Source organism: Rhipicephalus sanguineus, chromosome 3 (assembly GCF_013339695.2).
Source record: "Rhipicephalus sanguineus isolate Rsan-2018 chromosome 3, BIME_Rsan_1.4, whole genome shotgun sequence".
Taxonomy (NCBI): Eukaryota; Metazoa; Arthropoda; class Arachnida; order Ixodida; family Ixodidae; genus Rhipicephalus; species Rhipicephalus sanguineus.
This window is the reverse complement of record NC_051178.1, coordinates 8,095,707-8,120,539: the sequence shown is the minus strand read 5'-3', so window position 1 is coordinate 8,120,539 and position 24,833 is coordinate 8,095,707. Positions and strand designations below refer to the sequence as shown.

The window sequence follows — 24,833 nt, the reverse complement described above, 5'->3', positions numbered from 1 at the left end:
GTGTCAGAGGTGGGGTGACATCGTGTGACAGGAAGTCCGGAGCGAAGGAATAACGCCCCTAGCCCTAGGCCTCACCACGACGGAACGGCAGCACGATGGACCTCGAGACCGGCGAGCCGCCGACACTGTACGGCGTCAACCTTCAGCCACCGGCACCGTTCGACTTCGCGAACCCGGCAACATGGTTGACATGGCTGAGCCGCTACGAAGACTTCGCGGCGGTTTCGGGACTGACGTCGGAAGACGTGCAGGTACGCTCGCTACTGTATTGCATGGGCCCAGAGGCACGTCCGCTCCTCGAGACGTTCTCGCTCGACGCCCAGTCGCTCGCCTCGTACCAAGTTGTTGCCGCCCGCTTCACTGAGCACTTCGTGCACCCGGCCAACGAGCTCTACGAGTTATCGCGGTTCCACAGCCGTGTTCAGCTACCCGGCGAAAGCGTCGACACGTACAACGCGGAACTGTGCAGGATGGTGAAGCGCTGCAACTACCAGTCAGGTGCTGTCGAGGAAAAGCTCGTACGCGACCGGTTCGTCGGCCTCCGTGACTCGCCTCTCGGATCAGCTGTGCCGAAACGCGAAGCTAACGCTCAAGGAGGCATGGACACAGGCCCGTCAGTCCGAAGACGCCGACAAAGAGGAGTTGACCCAACCGTACCGGGCACGCACGCGAACTCAACCTCCGCGAAAGCCAACAAGTTCGCCTCTCCTCGCCGCTCCGGTGCTAAGCCTACTACGTCGCAGCCGCCAGCCGAGCGCTCTCGCGAGCCGTCCACGTGTGAATTCTGCGGCCGCGCGCCTCACCGACGTTCGGACTGCCCGGCTCGACGCTCCGCCTCTAACTTCTGCAAAAAGAAAGGCCACTTCGCCGAAGTAGGCCGCTCGTGGAAGCATGCACCAGCAGAACAAGCTCGGCTCCGTTCACCTGCATGCCGTCGGCACGCCCGCCGCGGCAAAGTTCGTCGACGTGACCGTTGACAACTACACAGCGCAGTTCAAAGTCGACTCCGGCGCCGAAGTATCTGCTGTACCCAGCGACTTCCCCACGCTGCCTGCCAAGCTCGACCGAGTCGACAGTCTGGTCACCGGCCCTGGAGGACAGCCACTTCGCGTGCTAGGCTCATATCTGGCGCGACTTCGGTGGCAAGTATAGACCTCGTGAGCTGGTGTGGTGGCGCTACTGCTCTCGCCCTCTATCGGGCGACCGGCGCACTGTTAGGATTGTCGCACGGCCACCTGGATCGGGGCGCGATCCAGGTGGCCGTGATTGTCGCCTACGGGCCCGTCTGCGCGGCCGCTGTTCTCCAAGAACGGCCACCGTAGTTCTTTTTTTTTTCTGTCTGCGTGTGCAAATAACGCTGCGCTAACTTATGTGTATTTATGTTTTTCTTCCTGTCTGAAAAACCTCTCAAACTACAGCCGTTTAAAGCTGTAGCCGAAAAACTAAGGTCCCGAAAAACCAGCAGGCAGCGACTCTTGTTAACGTAAGCATTCAAAAAAACTTCGTCCCCTTTTCGCCTCAAGCCATTCGACCCCTCTCAGTCATTCTCTTCATTGAAAACCTAACTGCGAGCCCTACCAACAACAAAAAAAAAAAGAATAGAAAAGAAAAAGCCGACAAACCCAGCTGCTTGTGCCGGAAACAAGTTTTTTCCGTCCCTTGGACACCACGCGGGGAACAGTAGATTACCCCCCCACACACACACACACCAACACGCTCACAACGCGCACACACAATTTACAGACAGTAAGACTGCAAGGCAGTGCAAGCGCCCATCAGTTCGTCACTGGTTGTCGTCTGCTAGGAAAGCGCATCGCCGCCAGCCCGCGCGTGAACGTGAGGACAAGAAGCGACGATCGTGTGTTGTTCTGCGGTTTCCGTAGGAGTGAAATTGCAATAACGTGTGTTTCAAAAGGAGTTCTTGGTCGCTTGGTGCGAAGTTGCACGCGAGTGTTCAGTGTGTGTTCTGAAAGAAGAATTGATGTGCGCGATGGAATCTTCCGACATTATTGGGAAATGCAGAGTGCAATCGAAAACCGTGGACTACGACGTACGAGTGGAGGTGAGCTTTTGATTTTTCAGTGCTCTACGTGTGCTGAGCCATACCGAACTGTTTTCGTTCCCAACGAAGAGGACGCGGCAAATTTGTGTCTGATTCCGCACCGGCTACCCCTGCTCACCGCTCTGGCTGGCGAGAAATCACGCGTGAGAGCAGAAGACGCAGACAGGCACATTGCCCCTCTAGGTGGCCGTTGTTAGCCTGCTATCTTCCTATTTCTTTGTGACCTTGTAAGCTTGTGTATACATTTAAAATAAATAATAAAAGGCGAAAAAAAAAACGCACGAGAGTGGGGACACTTATGGACGGAATTCGAGGCGTTGCTTACGCAGCCCCGCACAGCTGCGGTAGAGTTGTCTTTCATTTTCGTCCGACTTCTGAGGTAACCCGCAGAATTTTAAAGCTAGTTGCTTCCGAACGGTGTTCCTACAGCTGTTGTGCCAGCCATGTACGCAGAAGTACGGAAAAGTACCGGACTACTGCGACGTTTTTACGTCCCTTCGGCGAGGAGCCATGCGTTTCTACCGTGACTGCGGGCACGGGAGCAACAAACGACAATCCCAAGTTTTCCGCCGCGGCCGTCCGGTGGCGCTGCCTCTTCTGTCAGATCACGTGGGAAGTCGGAAACAAACAGTCAAGTACTGATTATTGTCTCATGTCTGAAGGAATTTATCACAAACTGAGAGAAATGAGAATAGACGAGGAAGGGATTAAAAGCTTGGGTAGTGATCATAAACGAATAACATTACAAATGGGATATAAAACTGGAAATGAGAGCATAGAATCAAAGTCTGGCACCTCGTATTTAAATGACAAACAAATAATAAATATAGCCACATGAGTCGAGGAAGAAGTAGACAAAATACCGGGCAAGGACTGGGAGTACAGTGAGCTATTAGATCTAATGACGAAAGAGATAGGGAAAGAGAAGAAAAATATTTGCTGGAAAGGAAAGAGGAAGCCAAAAAGTTGGTGGAACAAGGAAATCCGGGAAGCGATCGAGAAGCGGCGTGAAGCATCACGGAATCATAGAAGGGCAAAAAAGGACAAGCGACCGCAGGGCGAAGTCAACGAAATATGGGAAATATATCTATAGAAAAAATCCATTGTTCAGAAATTGGTCGAGGCAAAAATTAAAGGCGAAAGTGAACGCTGGGTGACAGAGATTCACGAAAAAAAGGAGGCCGCACCTAGGATATTTTGGAGCCACATAAAGGCGCTAGGCAGGAAGTCTGTCACAACGCAACAACATATTCTCGATGAAGGAGGAAATCAATTGGAAGGGTACGAAGCGCTAGGTTACATTCGAAAGGTAACAGCCAATTCGTTTAAAAAGAGCGTCCAGGGGATTTCCCCGGAGAGTAAAAGTGTGGCGGAGAGAGCAACCGAGGAAGAGCTAGTGCTGGAGAATTTCAATTGGGAAAAGGCTGAAGGAAAAATTCCAAAGCGCACTGCCGCGGGTTTAGATGGGATTCCCGTTAGCCTCATTAACGAACTAGGAAATAGCACTAAAGAAGCACTGCTGAAAGCTGTAGAAAAATGCTTAAAGGACAGGCAAATACCGGATAGTTGGCAAAAAGGTAGAATGAACTTAATCTATAAAGGCAAGGGAGAAAAGGATAACATTCGCTCGTATAGACCACTAACCATTACATCGGTACTATACAGGTTGGCGATGCAAGCAGTAAAAATGAAAATAGAAAAGTGGGCAGAACACAACGATATTTTGGGACAACTCCAGAATTGATTTCGAGTCGACAGGCGGTTAGACGATAACCTGTTTGTTCTCACTCAGTGTATAGAAATATTTAAAATAGAAAATAGGCCCTTGTACATGGCTTTTCTAGACATCACTGGGGCGTACGACAACGTTAATCAGGAAATTTTGTGGGATATATTGAAAGGAATGGGTATAGGCGACGACTGTATACAGCTTTTGAGGGAGATATACCGAGAAAATACAGTTTGCATAGAAGGGAAGGAATGAGTAGCAAAGAGAACGTTGAGATTAGCAAGGGGCTGAGGCAGGGATGTCCTTTGTCCCCACTGTTATTCATGCTGTACATGGTGAATATGGAAAAAGCGCTAGAAGGTAGCAACTTTGGTTTTAATCTGCCACACAAACAGGGCGGCGTGATGATTGAGCAGAAGCTTCCAGGATTATTTTATGCTGACGATATTGTCTTATTTGCTGACAGTCGAGAGGATATACAGCAGCTGGCGGATATATGCGGAAGGGAAGGGGAAGCTCTAGGACTAGGATTTAGTGTAACAAAATGTGGATTGATGGTATTCAATGACCCTTGTGATCAGGCGGTGTCAATACAGGGCCAAGAAATACCGAGGGTGATCGAATACAAGTACCTCGGAGTATGGATAAATGAGGGTGACAGGTACATGGAGGTACAGGAAAAAGCCTCAGCAGCAAAAGGAAAGAGGAATGCTGCAATAATGAAGCACAGAGCATTGTGGGGATACAATAGGTACGAGGTGCTTCGAGGTCTGTGGAAAGGTGTAATGGTTCCGGGGCTTACTCTTGGGAACTCAGTGGTGTGCTTGAGGGCAGAGGTGCAATCGGGAATGGATATTGCCACGTGCGTTTCTTTATCACTTTTGCTGTATTCGGTTTTCGGCCACAAAGACTGTCGGCAACGCTCAGCGCGAACCGCGCCTCATTGTTCGAGAACCTTCGCGATCATTGTAGATCGTTTTGTTAAGATTGCGCGCAAGACGCGCACACTCGAGCTTATTCTAGAATTTGCAGGACAGCCAGCGATAACGCTGGAATATTCGACGGCACATGTTTAAATACGCCGACGGGGACTCAGTGAGAAGCTTCTTCGACGATACTTCGGACCGTACAGGGTACTTCGACGCCTCGGCGCACTCGACTACGAGGTTGCCCCTGACGGCATTACGAACTCTCAGCGGCGCCGTGCACGACCTGAAGTCGTCCATGTCGTGCGCCTCAAACCATATTACGCACGTTAGCGAATCTGAGGACTGTCATTTTGCTTTATTCTTGTGCTTTCTTTCTTCTGCTTATTGTTTATATTACTTTGTTGCTTTATTCTTGTTATTTATTGTTGCATGCATTGGCCTGTTCTGTTTAAAGCATCGGGACGATGCTTTTTCAGAGGGGGGCATTGCCACGTGCGTTTCTTTATCACTTTTGCTGTATTCGGTTTTCGGCCACAAAGACTGTCGGCAACGCTCAGCGCGAACCGCGCCTCATTGTTCGAGAACCTTCGCGATCATTGTAGATCGTTTTGTTAAGATTGCGCGCAAGACGCGCACACTCGAGCTTATTCTAGAATTTGCAGGACAGCCAGCGATAACGCTGGAATATTCGACGGCACATGTTTAAATGCCGACGCGCTTCACCGCTTGTCAGTTGGATCGACGGACGACGCCCTGTTCGCCGCTATCTTTGTACAGCGTGTATTGCTGTAGTTCGAGTTCTCATTTTCCGGCCACAAGTTCGGCCAAATAAACAGTTTCATCCTGCAAACGCTGACTGCTGTCTTCGTCGACGTCACGACCACGTGACAATATAAGTCAAAGGGGACGCCTCGCGTTGGGTGCTCACGGGAAGACGACAAATGAGGCTGTAAAGGGCGATATGGGATGGGCAGGTTTTGAGGCGAGGGAGGCTCAGAGCAAAACAAGGTTCGAAGGCTAAGGAATATGAAGGAGAGTAGGTGGGCAGAGAAGGTGTTCCGTTACTTGTATAGGAAGAGCGTGGACACACAGTGGAGAAAAAAACTAGGAGGCTCACTATTAAATATACGGCTGGTAGTGTAAGCAATATGTCAACAAAGAGCGTTAAGCGAAAAGTCAGAGAGGCGGAGAGGATTTACTGGATGGCAGCTATGGAGAAAAAACCGGCTTTGAGTAACTACCGAGAGGGCAAAAATGAAATAAGGAGGGAGGCATTTTACGACAATTCAATGGGAAGCGCTTTAGTGTTTGAAGCGAGATCGGGTTGCCTTAGAACGGGTAGTTATAAAGCGAGATTCAGTAAAGAAGAAGAACAATGCACGTGCTGCGGGGAAGATCAGGAAACGGCGGAGCATGTTCTGATTGAATGTGGAGACATCCACCCAGGTCCCACGTGAAAATGGGAAGTGAATTCCCAGCTGGAAATCGGGTTTCCAGCCTGGTTTTCAGCTGGAAATGGCTTTTCGGGCTGGAAATTTTCCATTCCCAGCTGGAAATTGTATTTCCAGCTGGGAATGAAACCCATTCCAGGCTGGAAATGGTATTTCCAGCATGGATATGGAAACAATTCCCGACTGGAAAGCCATTTCCAGCTTGACGTTTCCAGTTCCAGTTGGGAAGTTATATTTCCAGCTGGAAATTTTTCCAGCTTCAGTTGGGAAATAATTTGCTCAGCATGAAATTTTCCTGTTCGAGCGATGGTTTAGTTGACAAAAGGAATTCCAGCTGTTCAAATATTGAGCTGCATACAAGTGATAGCAGATTAAGTGTATAATGCAGAGCGTGCATTTAGACATCACTCTTAAAAAAAATGGAGTGACCCTCTCTCCTTTAAGGGAGAAACGGCGATGTCCCCAATGTTCGTTTCAAATGGAGAAACCGTTCCTCCCTTTTCAATGGAGAAACCGTCAAAATCAAGATGGCTGACGCCAAGCCAGCGAAGCGAGCAATAGATTTAGGCCTAGCGAGTGCATCGATTCTCGACTGATAAAGAGTATGCGGCACTGGCAATCACGAAAAACGGTCCCGCTGAGCTTATTATCGAACGATATGACAATAAAATCAAGCAGACAAACCTGTAGTGATGAAAACCTCGCGAAACGGAACGACGGAACTCGTACGCTTCGCTCGGCCAGCGAGACGGCGTTCACTTTAAAAGAGACGGCTACTGCAAAGGGGCTCTCACCCGGAGACTGTACGTTAGTTAGGCTTGCTGTCTTTATTTGTCGAAGCGTCACACGGTGTAGCGACGTTATCCATGGCTTTGTGCCTCCAAAATGTACATTCTGTAGCATCAAAACAATCCCGGCGCGGCAGAGCATAGTTTCGCTAGATAGATGTTCAACTTCATATAAGTAGGTGGAGCTGTGAGAGCGCCGCGACCATGAAGTAGGTGGTAGCCGGCGCCATCTAGAGGGATTAAATACTAAAAAAAAGTTGTTTCTGTCAGAGGCGGCGTACGTTGATACTGCACACGGCATGTCGGGAAGGTAGGCCCATTCATGGATTACTCAAGGACACCGGAAAGTTGATACAGCTTTTATTAATACGCACACGTTCACTAGGCAGATACATAGTACACACAATGAATTCAATACATACACAATTCATTCGCATGTATAAAACCATTCGCTACAGACGCATACGTACAGACGCTTACACATACCCCTCTATGAAGCGCTGGCCCTTATATAGTCACTGAATTACAGTGGACCATGGTGGCACAAAGGCGCGTCATTTTTATTCAACTATTTACGATTCCATGGCTGCGTCACAATATACTTGGTATTCACGTGACGTCACGGCAGAGCAGGCTGGCGGCTGCAGCAGCGGAAAGGGCACGACCTGCGTTGGCCACTATGGTAGCGCCCAGGGTTGCCAGGTTGGGCTATAAATAGCCAAATTGGGCTACTTTTTTGTGGACTTGGCGGGATTTTTTGTCGTTGGCTATTTGGCTACATTTGGGCTATTACCTGCCTTCGCTTGAAATGCTTGTTTTCCGATGCCTTTTCTCCTCTTTAGTGGTTGTTGTGCCTCAAGTTCGTTGTCAATCAAGTGTTTACGTACACAGTTATCTTTCCTTCACTCTTTCTACTATCTTTTCCTTGGCATTTTGCATTATTTAGGTATCAGCAGCCTCCACCATACAGTTACGGTAGTCAGTAATAATGAATTCATTCCCTTCCTTTGAAGGCGAAGCTTCTTTTGCCGGGTTCCGCGTTGCTGCTGAGTGCTGAGTCGCTCCCTCTGACGGCGGATGAATTTGTGAAAGCACACACGAAGTAACTTCATTGGGTTCTCCATTCTTTTGGCTACAATCATCACATTGTGGCTGGCGTCACTTAAAAGAAAACAAATTAATAAAGCAACAAGAAAATAGAAATGCCAGCAAATAAAGTGGCATTTCCTTTCTGTTGTCACTATCCGCACCACATACGCGATCTTGCATGGAGCAGCACACTTGGAGACATGCATATCATATGGATAACTCCCCACAAAAGGTATTGATTTCTCTTTTAATACTGCTTCATTTTTTTTTTGTTTTATTCATGTGAAACTATCTCTGCACAAAAAATAATAAATAGAAGCTTTTTTTCATATTTCCTCTTTGGCTATTTTGGGCTATTTTTTATTAATTACGTTTGGCTACTTTTGGGCTATTAATGGGCCGAAATTTGGCGGGTAGCTCTCCGAGTACCTGGCAACCCTGGTAGCGCCATATTTTTGGGGGGACGGTGCCAACGAGAACGGTGTTTCTGCAGCTCCGCGGCTGGTGATCTCTGCCTTTTCATTACTTTAAAAGAGTTGCAGTAAAGCACCATTGCTCTGCAACCATGAATGCGGGCCCCTCAGTAAAGTTGAGTTCGTACGCGCAGAATTTAGAGGCGAATGCGAAGAACCGCTACGTTAAGAAAGTGGAGCTTTGCGGTGGCGTCGATCCACTTTTGCTTACTTCGAAAGAAACGTCGTTCGATCTCGCGCTCGTGCGTAAAGTATAACTTTCGGACATCAAGGATTACATTGTGCACACGACGAGTTTCATCACCCACGAACAACTGAAGGCCAAAAAATCTCGAGTCGCATAATTACCTGACCAGCGGATTCGTGCAAAGAGCCCCAGCTGCGAAGACGCGGCGATCAAAACATCGCGCGCACCAAGGTAAGACAACCTTTGACTAGGCTGACTGTATTTATGGATCGCATTGTAACGCTAACGGGTAGTGCTTGCCGATGTGTGTGACAGTGGTGTGATTAATGTTGGAAGTTTGCTTCGCTGCGCAGCGAGACCTCGTGAAACATTCACAAGTGTCTGCGCGAGGTCCTACATATTTTCGCTTCTGTACCGTTACACTACGACGCTACGCGAAAATTCCAGGAGTGCCTTTTTGCACAGCACAGTGTCAAGTAACACAGTTCTCTTCGGAGCTTAGGGAGAAGAAAAACGATACTGAAATAATTGCTTGTACACGTCATTTCCCATCGCGCTGCTGCTTTAGAAAGTGACAGTGTAACTGCACTTTCCAGCGATTATCTTGCTGCGGCATCTTTTTCTTTTTGGTTTGCGAATACTCGTCACCTGCCTAAGTGCATTGCGTTCTACAAATTGTCGCTGCCAGCGAGCTAGCGGATGTTGCATGTGTCCGCGCAAGTGTGCCTAGAATGGACTACATGCATGAAAGATGCTTGCTTGCGTTTTGCTTCTGTACTGTTGCGGTGATACCTACATTAGTTTCACTCATTGTTGATGCTGCAATTTGCCTTGCTTTGTGTGCGTTTAGGTGGCCTGTGTTTTCTGCGTGCGTAAAGCCAGCAGTTAAACGACTTCATCCTTTTGCAGGTTAACCACTCTCAGGCGATTTCACCTCAGCCACTAGAGCCATGGCTTCTAGTCAAGCAGGATGGCATGGTTAAAGCTGCGCATTGCACCTGTATGGCCGGTCTCGGTGAAGCCTGCTCGCACATTGGGACACTGCTCTTCCATTTAGAAGCAGCTTGTGTTGTGTTGCAGTGTTATCCCTACCTTCAGTGCTGCACATGTCTGGTCTTTTGGGAGGTTCTTGCTTTGACATGCGTGGCTTGGCATGTAATTTACATTACAAAAACATGGTTGCTTAAGGCAAATGTAGGGGGCAAGATGAACTTTATTCCCAGCAGTTTCGTTTCTGTTGGCGCAAACAGTGGATTTTTAGGAAGATTCCTGCTTCAACATAATGGGCACAGCACGTGCGTTATGTGCATGAGAAAACATATGGTCAATTAACGCAAGAAGGGATTCTAAGGACTTAAAAAAGCGCTTTTGAAAGACAAATTCAGGTAGAAAAATGAACTTTATTTCCTGCTTTTGTCCTTACTGCATCGGTGTCTGAAACTTCGTTCAGAGTTCGTACAAGTTTCAGAGGCAGAAATTACGGTCATTGAAGACCCCCGTCAATGCTTCTTCAATGGACGCCAGGTCCTGCAAGGCCACTCCCAATCGCAGCCTCATTAGTGTGAGTACAAATTCTTGGAATTTCGCAAGAGCATTGTTTGGGCTGCGTGGCACACTACTTTCGACAAGTGTGAACAGTGAAATCAGAACTGTGAAGCTTGGTAGGCCCGTGTAAAATTGCACACGGGTGTTGTCATGCTCCAAAGAAGCTTTCGACAGCCGAAGTGTGTCCAGAGAGCCCTTCACCTCCTGTAACTCGGTGCGTAGGACCTGGTTATCAGCTTCAAAACTCTTCAGAACACTGCCTGTGATGTCAGTTTGAGTTTCAGCATCCTTTAGCACTGAAAGAAATGTATAGGCAATACATTACTACGCATTTGCCAGTCAGGTGCAGAGTGCTTGAGATATTTGTCACATTACTTACATGAAGTGGTATTTACTGAAGCTTCAGCTGTCTAAGTGGTGGCTTGAACACCAGCTTCAGAAAACTTTACATCTGATAAAAAATGCAGGAATGCGACTCTTAGAATCCCTTGTGTTAAACACTTCCGGTTTGCTCCAACTGAACGAATGCAGTACTCACAATATGAGGCATCCACTACAACTCCAACTGGAGAACCCATTTCAGCTGAGGCCCTGCCTTCCTCGGGCGATTGCACAGATGGTGGGTCTGCAATGAGGTGTTGTCAATCATTGAAGTTATGTTCCTAAATTAAAGTATCGGGCCGTTTGAACTGTGTAAACACAAATCACTCAATAAACGTCAGCAACAGTATCATCAGCATCTTGAGCTACGGTTGAAGCTGGTACTTGTTGCAGCATGGATTGACCTGCATTGAAGTGTCATTGCTATTTCACAACCACCAATTTTGTGCTCACATAATGGGCCCACTACTCCAGAGAGAGGGAAGCACCAAATAGTTTACGCTGTAGGACTGTTGGATATATGACGCTGTTTACTGCAAGCAATAGGGTAGAGGATGAGCAAATAGTGAGGTTTTGTAATTTTTGTCAGAAAGACCAACCATGCAAAAATTAAAAGTACACAACTTGCCACTGCCTGCTAGCTCAAAGACCATCGGGAACAATATAATTCCATTACAAGCACACTGTGATGTAAAATCCAGCCTGTATGAACAGCTTATCTAGGGCACTGGCCTGAACCGCTGTTTAGTGCGCAATGTGGCTCATCAGCTTCCTTGTTATGTGCTGTAACAGGGCGTGCAAGTGGTGTGCCTGTATAGAATCAAGGTGCTATAAAGATGCTGAATGTCATTAAAGGAAATAGTCCCCATGTATGAATAAGCCATTGTACCCGTGACAGTTCTGCACACAGCGCTGTGCTGCACGTTCAACACATTTGAAGGCTGGAGAACTCTGCTATTGCCCTCTTGGATCTCCTTTGAGGTCGCAGCCCTCTTGCAACGTCGCTGGTGCCTGAAATAAAATGTAAAGCTTTTATGTGAAAATGTCTATGCTGTAATCCTTGGCACTACTTACAGTGATGGTTGGATCTCTGCACTTGTTTGCTATTTTCGACATTGCTGCCCATGTAAGCTACAACCTGTCTGCTCTCTCCTGACACAACTAATCTCAAAACAACTTGTGTAAAATTGGTGCTCATCACTCGATGATTGCATAACATGTGCTGCATAACTCTTGAGTTGTGTCACAAGCAACCTGAACAACAAACAGATAACCTTCAACGGAATAATGCAAGAATACGTGCCAGTCTCTTAGACTTCTGCTGTTTGGAGTGCAACATAAAATGTGGCTGCCATCAACAAGACTGTATTCACTAGCACCCACTGAGGTCTCATTGTCTCATTAATATTTTCCTTGCATACACACCATTCACTTGCTTGGCAGTTTCGAAATCTTAAATTTGTTCTGCATTACCAGCACGGGCGGCACCAGGGTTTTTTGGCTGAGCGGCAGCCATGACAAGTGTGTCGTTTTGAGGGAGGTCAGAAGTAGCACATTCAAAAATACCTTGCTTCAGATTTAGCAGCTGAGTTTCTGTCATACCCCAAGTGTAAGCTGGGTGCCCAGTCTGGGTTTGTAACGTCCATCAGGTAGGATGGCCTTCCTGCAAGTGTAAACAAGACTGTTTGCAAACACAAATTCGCAGAAAACTGGCAGATTTCTAACGAGCTACTCGCTGCGGTAGCAAGAAGTTCAGTCATTACTTGGAGTCGAGCCACAACTACACGAAAAGCAGCTTTTACGCAAATGAATTAGGCACTGTTCTAAGGGGTCGTGCGCAAGATAATTTGAAGCAACGGAATCGACAGCACAAGTGTCGCTCGTTTCCAGAACAATGATAGCCATTTCACAAAAACCAACAGGAATAATGTCTGGGCATTAGTTAATTTCTGGTGTTGGCCAACATCACTTCGAGCACGCCGCAGTGGGGGATTCTACAGTAGCTTGGGTTCATTAACCAAACACACGGGCACTTTTGCATTACAAAAACGTGAAAACGCTGCCGCTGTGACCGACAATCAATACCGCGAACTCGCGCTTAGAAGCGCGAGTACGCGGTATGAAGTCAGTTTGATTTAAAAGAAAAGGTGAATGGGGGAACGTGACAGGGCAGCACCCTTTACTAATGTTCATTGCTCTCCCTCCACCTGCTATCGAAATTTAATGACAAGTGGCCCCAATCTGCCACTCTAAGCGCTACAGTAAACGGTAGGATACGTCCACGAACTGCATGACATGACAATTACATTACTGCGACGAGTTCGTGACATCTTCACGATACACGGTGACACAGGCGCCAGCACTACGGGGAAAAGCAATGAGCACATAGCAAATTGATTCCGCAGCTCTTGTTTTCGGAGTGCACGCGTGCCTTTTTAAAGCAATGACGCTTACACAGCTATCTTTAAGCTCGCTACCTCAAACAAGCCAACAAACGTTATGCTAACTACAAACGCTACAGCATTACTAGCGTCGACCAACCTATGCAAGCCCAGTCCATGATATTTATGTTGCGCTATATGTAGCAGAACGACAAAAAGGCACTCACCAGAAACGAAGTGCTCGCTGCAGACCTTGTAGTGAGTAGCGTTGGTATTAATGTAACCACGGTTGAGGCGACGAAACCATTTCGCCCGACGTTTCGTTGAGACCTCGAGGGTCTGGTTGCACTGCCGACGAACAACAGTCGGAACAGAAAAAAAACTGACTTTCGTCGTGTTTTCACTGCAGTCAGCTTTCCGCCTTGACTCGTTGTTGCATCCCAACACAGCACAGTTAACCATATTTGGAATGATTGTTGATGACGCCTGATTACAATGCCCGGTCAACGCAGCTGCACAGCAGCACGAAACGAAAGCACTCCCCCAAAAACATGGCGACAGGAAGCGGAAGTCTCACCGCGCCGGTTCGAGCGCTTCCCGTCATGCCGCACGAGAGCGCAGCGTTGCTTACGCGTGAATACCACCTATACGCCGACATTATTAAATAGTAGCTATGGCTTAGCCAAGCGCACCAGTTAATCTAAAGCCGCATAATAATGAACGATATAATTACAGAGTTGAATAAGTTAGTGCGAAAACGACCACATTGAGAGCCGTTCATACCATTCCGATGACATTTTGAAGTAGCGCCATCTTCCGACAGCGGCCACAGATGAAATTTCTCTCTCTCTCTGATTTCTTTATTTTCAATAGTTACTGTGGGAGGGCGCAAGATCAGCAACATGCCGTTCAGACTCCGTCGTCTTCGTCGCGTCGACTTCGTTGAGTGGTTTGGCGTTGACATAGGTTCACATTCTATTTATGCGTTGACCACAAGTATGACGGTGGGCCATGGATTCGTTCAACTGCTAGCCCTTCAGTGACAATGCTTCTGATGCGGTACGGCCGTCTCATTTGTGTATATGTACATTACAACGCGGGTCGTGCGAAGAAAGATGGCCTCGCACCGGACGGTGGTCTTTCGAGAGCGATGTCAGTGGCTCTTGGCGCCGCGGCAGCTCGATTACTTGAGTAGAGAAACTGGCGCTACACCGCGCGAATTATGGAAAAGAACGCTACCCACACTACGTGTTCTGTAATATTTCAGTACGCTGTACCTACATGCTGCTCTGCTACTGTTACGTCACGGTATTCGCCTGGCGTGTGAAATTGCGGTCATTGTGCGACAACTGTGTAGTTGTCGTTGTGGCGGTGGTTAGTCTTGCGTTGGATTTGGAGTACTCTTCACAAAGGTGAGTGAGAGTATTAGTGATTACCTACTGTGCACAACTGTCATTAGAAGCGCATTTTGTGTTGAGTTTCGCACGCCAAAGCAAAATCCTGAGAACGAGAGATACATACTGCACGCGTGCATAAGTCCGTCCTAATTTTCAGTGATGGCATGCGTATTCCAAAACGCGTGTGATTGAGAATTTTGGCTTAATTGACAGAAGTCATTGACTTATTTTTCAGATATGTGCAATTATGATGCACGTTAACGTTAAAATGCGGCCACGGCGGCCACATTTCAATGGGAGCGAAAGGCAAAGAACACCCATGTGCTTATGTTCGGGTGCACGTTAAAGAACCCCAGTTGATTGAAAATTAATCCGTAGTCCCACACTACGGCGGGCCTCATAATCATATGGTGGTTTCGACACGTCAAACTCCAGCAATTATACGTTATCGTACTTTCACGCATGCGCTGTCCAGTGGTATCACGTTTGCTAAAATGTTGTAAAAATTAACTTTCATGCTTCTTTATATTGCTTGTTGTATTGATAAGTGCTGTGTAAAACTAAAAACGCGTGCTCTTGCCAAGTATGTTAACGCCGAAAAAAATTAAATTATTGGTGTACAGTCTAAGGTGTTCATTAAAACAAGACTGTTTTGTGAAGCGGGACTTACTGTATTTATGACAAGCAGATCGTGCGCAAACGTACACAAACAACACGAGACACACGAAAGTATGAGGCGCATCGCGCACACGCCGAGCCTATAAAATAAGAGAAAAAAAACGCCACACACGTTACTCAACACATAGAACAAAAACAATGAACGTCACTCGTGTGTTGCTCGCATCAATCCTAGGTGCAAGTAATTGCACGCGACTGGCCGAGATCGGTAGCACTGGATAATCTGGTCTGAGACTGCCGAGCGAGCGCGAAAAAGCGTCCGCTCTCCGCAGCACGGAATCACGATGTAACTCGGCGTGCGCATGCGCGCGCGCGCAAGTCACGTGGTTGAGGAGAAACGTTTCTCCCTTGGCGCTTGCCGCAAGAGGGCGCGACGAGTAAATCGTCCGCAAAGGAGAAAGTCGCTGCTCCGAAGGAGGAACGGAGCCCGTTGCTCCATTCTCGCTCCCTTTTTTTTTAGAGTGATGACTTAGAACAGTGGTTCTCAAATGGGGGTCCGCGAGGTCATTCTTCGGTGTCTGCAAAACCCAATTAAGCTTGCAAAAAAAGTTTTTTGAAGGCCCACTATATGTCCGCAGCGACCCCTTCTGGTTTTTTTTTTGTATGCTTCACTGCATTACATATGTGCAGTGCGACGGAGCTGACTTATGTTTCTTCTTTATGAGGTGGCTGTAAAGTTTCTATTGCAGTTTTCTACGACATATGCGAGCATGCTTTTTCCAGGCTTGCATATTTGAAAAACAAACATCGCGATAAAGAGGTTGAATGTGGCTGCAGACTAGAGAACTTATTGACAAGTTGTTCCGATCGAATTGACGTGGCACTTTTGCCTGACCATTCTTTGCCAAGTAAAAATAAAAGGCACCTATTTCACACGCTGCATATTGCGTATAACCCACCCACCCCCTCTTCCTCTTACTGCAAGGGGTCCCCCTGAAACATCCATGTCTGAGAACCACATTGAATATTCATCACATGGCACATAGGATACATTTTAAAACCGTGATCTTCCGCACCCCGTACGGCTGGGTTGCAAAAAAAAATTGAAAAATATGTATGGCTGGGGTAACACGCACTTTTATTTGACCTTTTCAGTAGTCGTGCGCCCGGTCGACACGGTATTACAAATGTTACAACTGTATACGTCCAACCAGGTGCTTGCTCAGTTCCTCATTGAGCCGTTGCGCCAATAGCTAGTGTTTAAACAATAGTAGTTACTTCCTTGTGAAAAGGGGCATTATATTCAGCATTCGCCATTGACTGCCACGACCGAATAGCAGTGAACTTTGCCAACTTGCTCCCTCCGACGCCGCGGCTACAGGCACTATGAAAAATGCCGCACTGCCAGGGTTGCCAGGTACTCGGAGAGCTACCCGCCAAATTTCCGCCCGTTAATAGCCCAAAAGTAGCCAAACGTAATTAATAAAAAATAGCCCAAAATAGCCAAAGAGAGCAAATATAAAAAAAGGTTTCTATTTATTATAATTTATACACAGAGAGTTTATACATATCTCCAATTGTGCTGCTGCTTGCAAGATCGCGTGTGTGGTGCAGGTAGCAGAAATAGAAAGGAAATGTCACTTTATTTGCTAGAATTTCTGTTTTCTTGTTGCTCTTTATTAATTTGTTTTCTTTGAAGTGACGACACAATGTGAGGATTGTAGTCAAAGGAATGGAGAACCCCATGGAGGAGATGAATGTTTTTAGTAATTGCTCATTTGGTATTTCACTACGTTTTTTTTTTATGTAGCGGCCGTGGTTTAAAGCAAATAACTAAAGCTAAATGATGCGGATCACATTCAGAGCATAAGTTGGAATCCACATCAAGCTAAGCTAAAGTAAAGCGGTAAATTATAACCTTTAAAATCAACGGTGATGCGTAAAATCTGGTGATAGTAGGCATAGCACAGAAAAACGTTACGAGGGTCCAAGTTACTTCTTGCGTGCTATCTTGTACACTTTATATTTAAATCCACAAATTTATTCGCCATGAGAAGGAACAACTTAGCAGCATCGCGAAACCCGGCAAAAGAAGCTTCGCCTTAAAAGTCAGGGAATATATTCATTATTACTGACTACCGTAATTGTCTGGTGGACGCTGCTGATACCTGAAGAATGCAAACACACAAGTAGAGGATAGTAGAAAGAGTGAAGTAAAGATAACTGTGTACGTAAACACTTGATTCACAACGAACTGGAGGCACAAAACCACCACTAAAGAGGAGAAAGGGCACTGAAAAACAAGCGTTTGAAGCGAAGGCAGGTAATAGCCCAAAAGTAGCCAAATAGCCAACGACAAAAAATCCCGCCAAGTCCACAAAAATGTAGCCCAATTTGGCTATTTATAGCCCAACCTGGCAACCCTGCGCACTGCCGCGATGTTTGTTGGCATCACAGTAGCTCTATTCTCGTATCATTTCTCGGTGACTTATGACGTTAATGCTAAATAATAACCTACTCTGTAATATAAATACAGCGTACAAAAGTTATATTTCTTTTTTTAAGGTTAACACCAATAAAGACAGCGGTCCGATAGACCGCATAAATTATTATGTCGCCGCAGTCAGCCACAGTTTCGTACAGCACATGGCAGTTAGTCGTGGTGATATTGGTGATATCTGTGCGTGTGTGTGCTCGGTGTTCGCTACTCTAGGGAGTTTCCTTGATGAATATCTGTGCGACAGTTACATGGAATAGTTCTTTGTGGTCAGGTTTATCTCTGGAAAGTGTTACAAGTGATGACCAGCATGTTCGAGCGGTTTTTATTGCTGTACTGTGTGCGATGTCTTGGATACACCAGCGCCGATCAAGGAACAGCGATTTTCTCAGCTCTAATGGTTCCATTTGGAGGTAAGTTGCACTTATATATTTCAAGTATAAGTGAACGTTTGTCCCGAATGTTTGTGGGCTTCGTTATCACGGTGTCATGTTACCTGGTAATGTTTATATATGCGCGAAGTACACTACAGGCCAGTTTGTGTATGCATCCTTTGTCTCCAGTAGCCCTGTGCCGTGCAATGCTTGTGTCTACTGGTGCGCATGCGTCTATGCAACAAACGCGAGTAATTACATATGTTCGAGTGAACTCATTGGACGCCTATTCGGAGTAGTTTAAGGTCGATATAAATAATCGTTACATAGCACCTACAATATGAACCGCAGTGCTCATCAGATCTTGCTCACCTTTGCTTTGCACTGCATTGACTTTTGTGGTACTGCTTTTGAAAGCTGTATTGATGCTGTTTATGTGATTTGGTAAAAGTATACTTTTGCTAGAATTGAGTTTTATGGGTCATTGTGGTTTTGATGTTTGCTCACTATGTATATTTTTTTCAGGTGGTGTACGAGGATATGAGGAAACTCATTCTACATCTCGAGATATGTTCCAACACTTGCTACAAGCGTTCAAATAAATGCTGTTAAATTTCACCACCATGTTCTTTGACTGTGTGCAGTTCACTGGACGAACAGGTCCTGTAGGAACCATGCTAAGACGCATGCGATAGCCGCGAGGTCAAATCTGGAAACTCTTCCATTTCCAGCTGGGAATGAAGGATTCCAACTAGAAATTTTGCCATTTCCTGCTGGAAATATTTGCTGGAAATATTTCCATTCCCAGCTGGGTTATGGAACCTGGAAATTTTTCCAGGCTGGAAATTTTCCCATCTCCAGCTGGGAAATTTTTCAGCCTGGAAAGATTTCCAGGTTTCATAACCCAGTTGGGAATGGGAATCATTTTCACCTGAGGTGTACGTTTGGGCACGAGCCTACATGACGCCTTGGGTTTTAGAGACAATGGAAAGCTGAACACACCCGCGATTGAAATAAGTAAGAGACGATTAGAGTATTGGTGGCAGAAAACTAGAGAGAAAGGACAAAAATAAATATTGGGAAAAAAAAAATAAGGAGATTCTGCCGTAAAGGGCACAGAACAGAGCTGAAAACTTAAGTTTTTTTTTTCTGGAGTAAAATAGTTTTAATTGAAGTAAAGACACTAGGCCAACGCTAAGAAAAAAAAAGTAAAGTTTTTTTTTTTTTTTCGAGCCTGGTGGCACACTTGTCACCGCCCCGTTATAAAGGGGCAGGGTTACCAGATTGGGCTATTAATAGCCAAATTGGGCTACTTTTTGTTCGAGTTGGCGTCGAATTTTTCTCTTTGGCTATGTGGCTATTTTTGGGCTACATTGCTATCGACTAGGCAAGAATTCCAAAAAGCTACAAAATGTAGATAATTTTAGTATCGGGGACCCCAAACGGCTTATGCACGCACGCTCTTGCGTTCGTTTGTACCTCCAGCCTTACAAGTGCCGGGGACCCCCAGCAGCTACACCCACGGAGACTCTCTAGTAACTGTAATGCACCTTGTCATCGCGAAGGCCCCGTGGCCGCCGCCATAAGCCCCTACGGGCTGTTATTAGCATGCGTGACCCCCTAAAAATGCAGTACCAAGGCACGACGTCAGCTTTTGTACTCCCATGCAGAAGCCAAGAAAGGTGGTGATGGTTATTTCTGTTAAAAAGCTCTATACAAAGAACGCCAAGGCTTACATGTGCATGCCGCTAATAGGTCCCGCCATCAAAACATTCCAGTGTGTTGAACGATCCCTGCACCTGGAAACGTAGCCCAAGAAAGTGCTTCACGTGTCGTCAGTTTGAAACCGTGTTGATGGCTCACGTTTTCTCTAGACTTTCTTCACTTTTACTACCGTAAAATGCCGAGCAAGCACCCACCCCCCCTTTCCCCCCACCACTCAGTGAAAAATATTAAGAAAGATGTGGAGGGGGCCCTGCTCAGTCCCAGACCAAAATCCAAGATACCAGCGGAAGTGCCTCTAAGTAGAATGCACACCTGTGTTTCTTATGAAATGCTTTGTTGAATACGCGTGCATTTAGTTTTTACTGAATCGGAGGGTGTCCGTCTGACATTTCATGTGTTATGACAAGAGTAGAAAGACGTCAAGTACCCCAACAATTCGTGACAACCCGGAATGCGACCCCATTTGTATGTTATCAAGTGGCAATAAACTTTTTTCTAGATTCTGCAGCCATCGCTCAATCATTGTGGATTGAATAGCAAAAAAAGGTATTATGCAATACAATGGATTCACGCATACATTTGCTGATTTTGGCTATTTTTGTGCTACTTCAAATTTTTGCGTTGGGCTATGTTTGGGCTACCTTGGAGTCCAATTTGGCGTTTTGAGGCTGCACCATCTGGTAACCCTGTAAAGGGGACGCTCATAGCATCCATCCATCCATCCAAAGCTGCAGCGCACTAGGCCTATACGTAATCCACTCACTCACTGTGCCTCTTTTAGGACTGCCAGCGCTCCAAGCCCTGAAAGTTGTGAAATTTCTTGAACTCAAGACTCCAAGAGCAACGATGCACGCCGAGCTCTTCAAAGGACAGGGCACTCTCAAGGACGAGTACGTTATTCGGCTGAAACCCAATGCCGTGCCCTTCTCGCTGAGCGTCCCCCGCAGGATCCTCATACCGCTGCTAGAGGTCGTCCGCCGCGAGCTGGACAAATTGGAAAGAGCGCGGGCGTGATCCGCAGGATCGACAAGCCAACTCCATGGTGCTCTGGTCTCGTTGTCGTCAGGAAAGACAATGGTTCCTACCGGCTATGCGTCGACTTGACTCAACAAAGTCGTCCTCCGCGAACGTCATATTTGGCAACGGTTGAGCAAGTCCTTGGCCTCCTCGGTGACGCAACAGTTTTTTCAAGGCTGGATGCAACCGCAAGCTTCCGCCAGGTGAAGCTTTCTGCCGATTCCCAAGAGCTGACGACATTCATCAGCCCATATGGCCGATACTACTTTTGCCGGCTCCCCTTTGTCATCACCTCCGCTCCCGAGTACTTCCTGAAACAGATGGCAAGAATCCTGGAGGGCCAAGAAGGGGTAGCCAACATGATAGATGACATTCTGGTTTTTGGACGCACCCGCCAGGAGCATAATGCCAGACTGAGCCAGGTGCTATCTCGCCTTGCAAAAGCAGCCATCACGTTGAACTAGGACAAGTGTCGTTTTGGGGTATCGGAGCTATCCTTCCTCGGAGTTGTCGTCTCAGCTCAGAGTATCAGGCCGGATCCAAGCAAGGTTGAAGCGGTCAAAGCTATGGAAGCTCCCACAGACGTCGCCGGTGTTAGACTACTGCTTGGAATGGTGAATCATCTCGCCAGATTCCTGCCACACATCTCGGACGTCACAGCACCCATCAGAGCCTTGCTGAACAAGTCTGCGAGTGGGGTGTGGTAGCATGAGCCAGAGGCAGCATTCAAGAAGGTCAAAGAACTCCTGACGTCAGACAGGTGCATGGCCAAGTACCACCCGTCGTATGCCACGACAGTGTATGCAGATGCAAGCTCTTTCGGACTCGGCGCAGTACTGCTGGAGACTCAACCCTCGGGAGAGCGTCGCCCAGTCGCATTCGCTTCGAGGTCAATGACTGGTACCGAACAGCGTTACAGCCAGACCGAAAAAGAAGCTTTGGCAACGACGTCGGCTATCCAAAGGTTCAACGAGTTTGTCCGTGGCATCACCTTCCACGTCGAGACCGACCACCTGCCTCTCGTTTCACTTCTGGGCAAGATAGAACTGGATATGTTGCCGCCTCGTATTCAGAAACTACGGCTCAAAATAATGCAGTACCAGTTTCGCATGCTGCACGCGCCAGGAAACGTGCTAGCAACAGCAGATACCTTATCACGGATCACCCACAAGGCATCCACTGCTGCAGACACAGTGGAACTCTTCGCAGCATAGGTAGTCGGCTGCATGTCGGAAGTCTTGCCACTCAGCCTCGAAGATGTACGACAGGCACAACAATCCGATGGAGAGTGCAAGGCCCTCATCTCCTTCTGCCAGCAAGGTTGGCCACGAAAGACCAAGCTACATCTGCATGTGTCGAAGTACACCTCCGTGGTGGACGAGCTGTCTGCGACGGTATCCTGCTGAAAGGCCCCCGGATTGTCATCCCAACGTCTCTTCAGCCGGCGGTCTTGACGCTGTTGCACGAAGGCCATCAGGGCATCAACATGACCAAAGCCCAAGCTCGGGAGTCGGTTTGGTGGCCGGGTATCTCAGCAGACATCACCTCTCTCGTCGCCAACTGCGAACAGTTCTTCCACCCGTGTGAACCTTACAGAACCCCTAGTCTCCACACCTTTATTTGGACGTCTCTGGGAATTTCTCGGAATGGACTTGTTCCATCTCAATGGCCAGACGTTCCTTCTAGTGGTGGACTACTACTTGAGGTTCCCCGAGGTGGTGACCCTGAGAAGCACTACAGCTCGGGCAGTCATCGATGCCCTCAAAAGCATCTTCGCACGCCACGGAATCCCGCAAGACGTCAGGTCGGACAACGGCCCACTGTTCTCGTCGCAAGAGTTTGCGGCATTTGCAGCGCCTTAGGGCTTAAACCATGCGACCAGTCACCCACACTACGCCGAGTCAAACGGAGAGGCAGAGAGGATGGTATGGACAGTCAAGGACCTGTTCCGCAAGTCCAAAGACTTTCACCTCGCTCTGCTCAGTTATCGGGACACTCCAGGAGTCGATGGCTTCAGTCCTGCCCAGCTGTTGATGGGACGTCAGCTGAGAACCAGACTCCCGAAGCAAAACTCCCAGCTACGTCTCCACTGGCCGCCTAGGAAAGATGTCGTCGCCAAGGATGCGGCCTACAAGTGTAAGCAGACCGACGACTACAATAGGCATCATGGAGCTCGAGACCTGCCACCTCTCCAAACGGGTCAGCGTGTGTGGGTGCGCCCTGACCAAGTCCAAGCTACGGTCCTCAGCCCGGGGCAAAGGCCAAGAAGCTACACTCTAAGACAAAATCGAGTATTTTGGGAGTGTTTCTGCCACACAACAACAATCGTCATCCACCTCGCGTACTTTCCTCGCGTTATCACCGCGGTCGCGGCACTTCCCGGTCATGAACGGCACGCGCGTTATCAGCGTGACATAGCATTCTTGACAGGAAAGTGACGAGAGCTGGGTTTTCAAGAAAGGAAACGCGAGCAAGCCAGATGACGATTATTGTTGTGTGGCAGAAATACTCCCCAAATACTCGATTTTGTCCTAGAGTGTACGTGGTTGAAACAGACCGAGGTGGTGTTCTACAGCACAACCGCTGTCACCTAGTACCTTTCGTGCCTTCTGCCTCCGGTGAGGAATCGCTGCCGACAGCTGCACAGCAACCACCGCCACCGCAGCAAGTTCCTATATTCAGGAACCTCAGCCTGCCAACAGCGTGGAACCTACGGTCCCCCAAGGGCAGCCTTTGCAACATTCCCCTGCAGCCAGGGACTGTAGTGATGGTGTTACACGAACCCGTTACGGCCCGCGCATTGTTCCGCCGCACCGTTTGAACTTGTGACATTGTGATGTGTTTGGCGTCCTCTATCCTCCCATCGGACTTTATCAAGGGGGGAGATGTAGAGGTCACCCCAATTCAGCCCTTTGATTAGGCCGCCACTGGAGCGTGGCACCCCCTGTTACTTGCATGAGTGCATGATATATGTTCGTGCCCCAATAAAGTGTGGGTTGCGCTTTCGTCGGAGCCAGCAGCGTGTACGCGTCAGTCTCTGCATGCCCGTGCCCCTGCGGCACTAACCACGCGACACTTTCATCAGGTTTGTTTGCGCTACTATAGTAATCATTTCTTTAAAACAGCATGGCGCTACCGCCAGCCGGCCGGCACGGCAGCACCCTTATCACTACATGGAGCTGGAAAATTTACAAAAACAAGCATTTGCCAGACATCTTTGTTGGAACTATATTACGCGTTGGTTTATTCAATTTTCCGTTTATTTTCTACGTCCACGGCTTCACCGAACGGTTTCTTGGCTCTCTCAAGTTTTTTCAAGATCTTGCTGAAAAACGCTGACAGATCATCATCATCACATTTGATATTATTAATATAATTATATTATTATTATTATTATTATTATTATTATTATTATTATTTGGTATCACATATTTTGTTTGTCGTAGAATTCCTGTAGTCTTCTGAGAATTTCAACCCCCCCCCTTCCCCCCCCCCCCCCCTCCCCGGGAAATCCTGGGTGTGCTAATGGGACGAAGCGCCACAGCTTAAGCGGTCAGCGGATGCATTAGGCTCTATGAGACTCGGTCGGAAATTTGTCGCAACTACGTTTTAACCATTAGTACGCCTAAAGCGGGTACGTATTAACGAGGTTTGACTGTATCAACATGCGGTCTCGAGCTGCTAGGAACCCTGCATCCGTTGACGTCTCTCGCTCCGTGTTCGACAAACCCTTTGTTAAATGTGCGATGGGTGTGGTCTACGAGTTATTGTTGACGTGAGGTAATATTTATATCGGCCAAACCGGCCGATGTATCAATGACCGCTTAGAACATGCCCTTTTGATAATGAACGGAACAGGGTCATATTGGCCATTAAAATCGGAGTTTATTGGATAAATCCGAGTTGCCAAAAATTCTACCGGCGAGTGTTTTTCGGATTCATCCGAAAACATGGAGCCCTACCTACGGAGTACTTGCGCTCTGCTTACGACAGTGTTTGAGATGCAATGGCAATGATGCAGAGTTCGTCTCCATACCTGTGTTGGAGCACAGCTCCCAGCGTATAGTTGGAAGAATCTGTAGTCACTACCAGAAGTAGTAAGTGGTTGAATATAGGCAGGGGCTAGCACACTGTGAGTTGTGCATTGTGGCCTTGCAGTTTCGCTAGTTGGCCAAATGCTGAGTAGACTA

The 24,833-nt window shown here is 47.5% G+C and overlaps 1 protein-coding gene and 2 long non-coding RNA genes across 3 annotated transcripts in view; all 3 read right to left on the bottom strand.

Moving 5' to 3' along the window:
* Nucleotides 1–24,833, bottom strand: part of LOC119386432 (proteasome adapter and scaffold protein ECM29) — an 814,720-nt gene that overhangs the window by 92,372 nt on the left and 697,515 nt on the right. The window lies entirely within an intron of this gene.
* LOC125757558 (uncharacterized) lies at nucleotides 10,089–10,662 on the bottom strand. Its single transcript, XR_007415307.1, has 2 exons — nucleotides 10,633–10,662; nucleotides 10,089–10,549 (listed from the first exon to the last, which is right to left on the bottom strand). It is a non-coding gene; the product is annotated as an uncharacterized LOC125757558 (long non-coding RNA).
* On the bottom strand, nucleotides 11,547–13,271 carry LOC119386434 (uncharacterized). Its single transcript, XR_005182254.2, has 3 exons — nucleotides 13,243–13,271; nucleotides 12,201–12,297; nucleotides 11,547–11,645 (listed from the first exon to the last, which is right to left on the bottom strand). It is a non-coding gene; the product is annotated as an uncharacterized LOC119386434 (long non-coding RNA).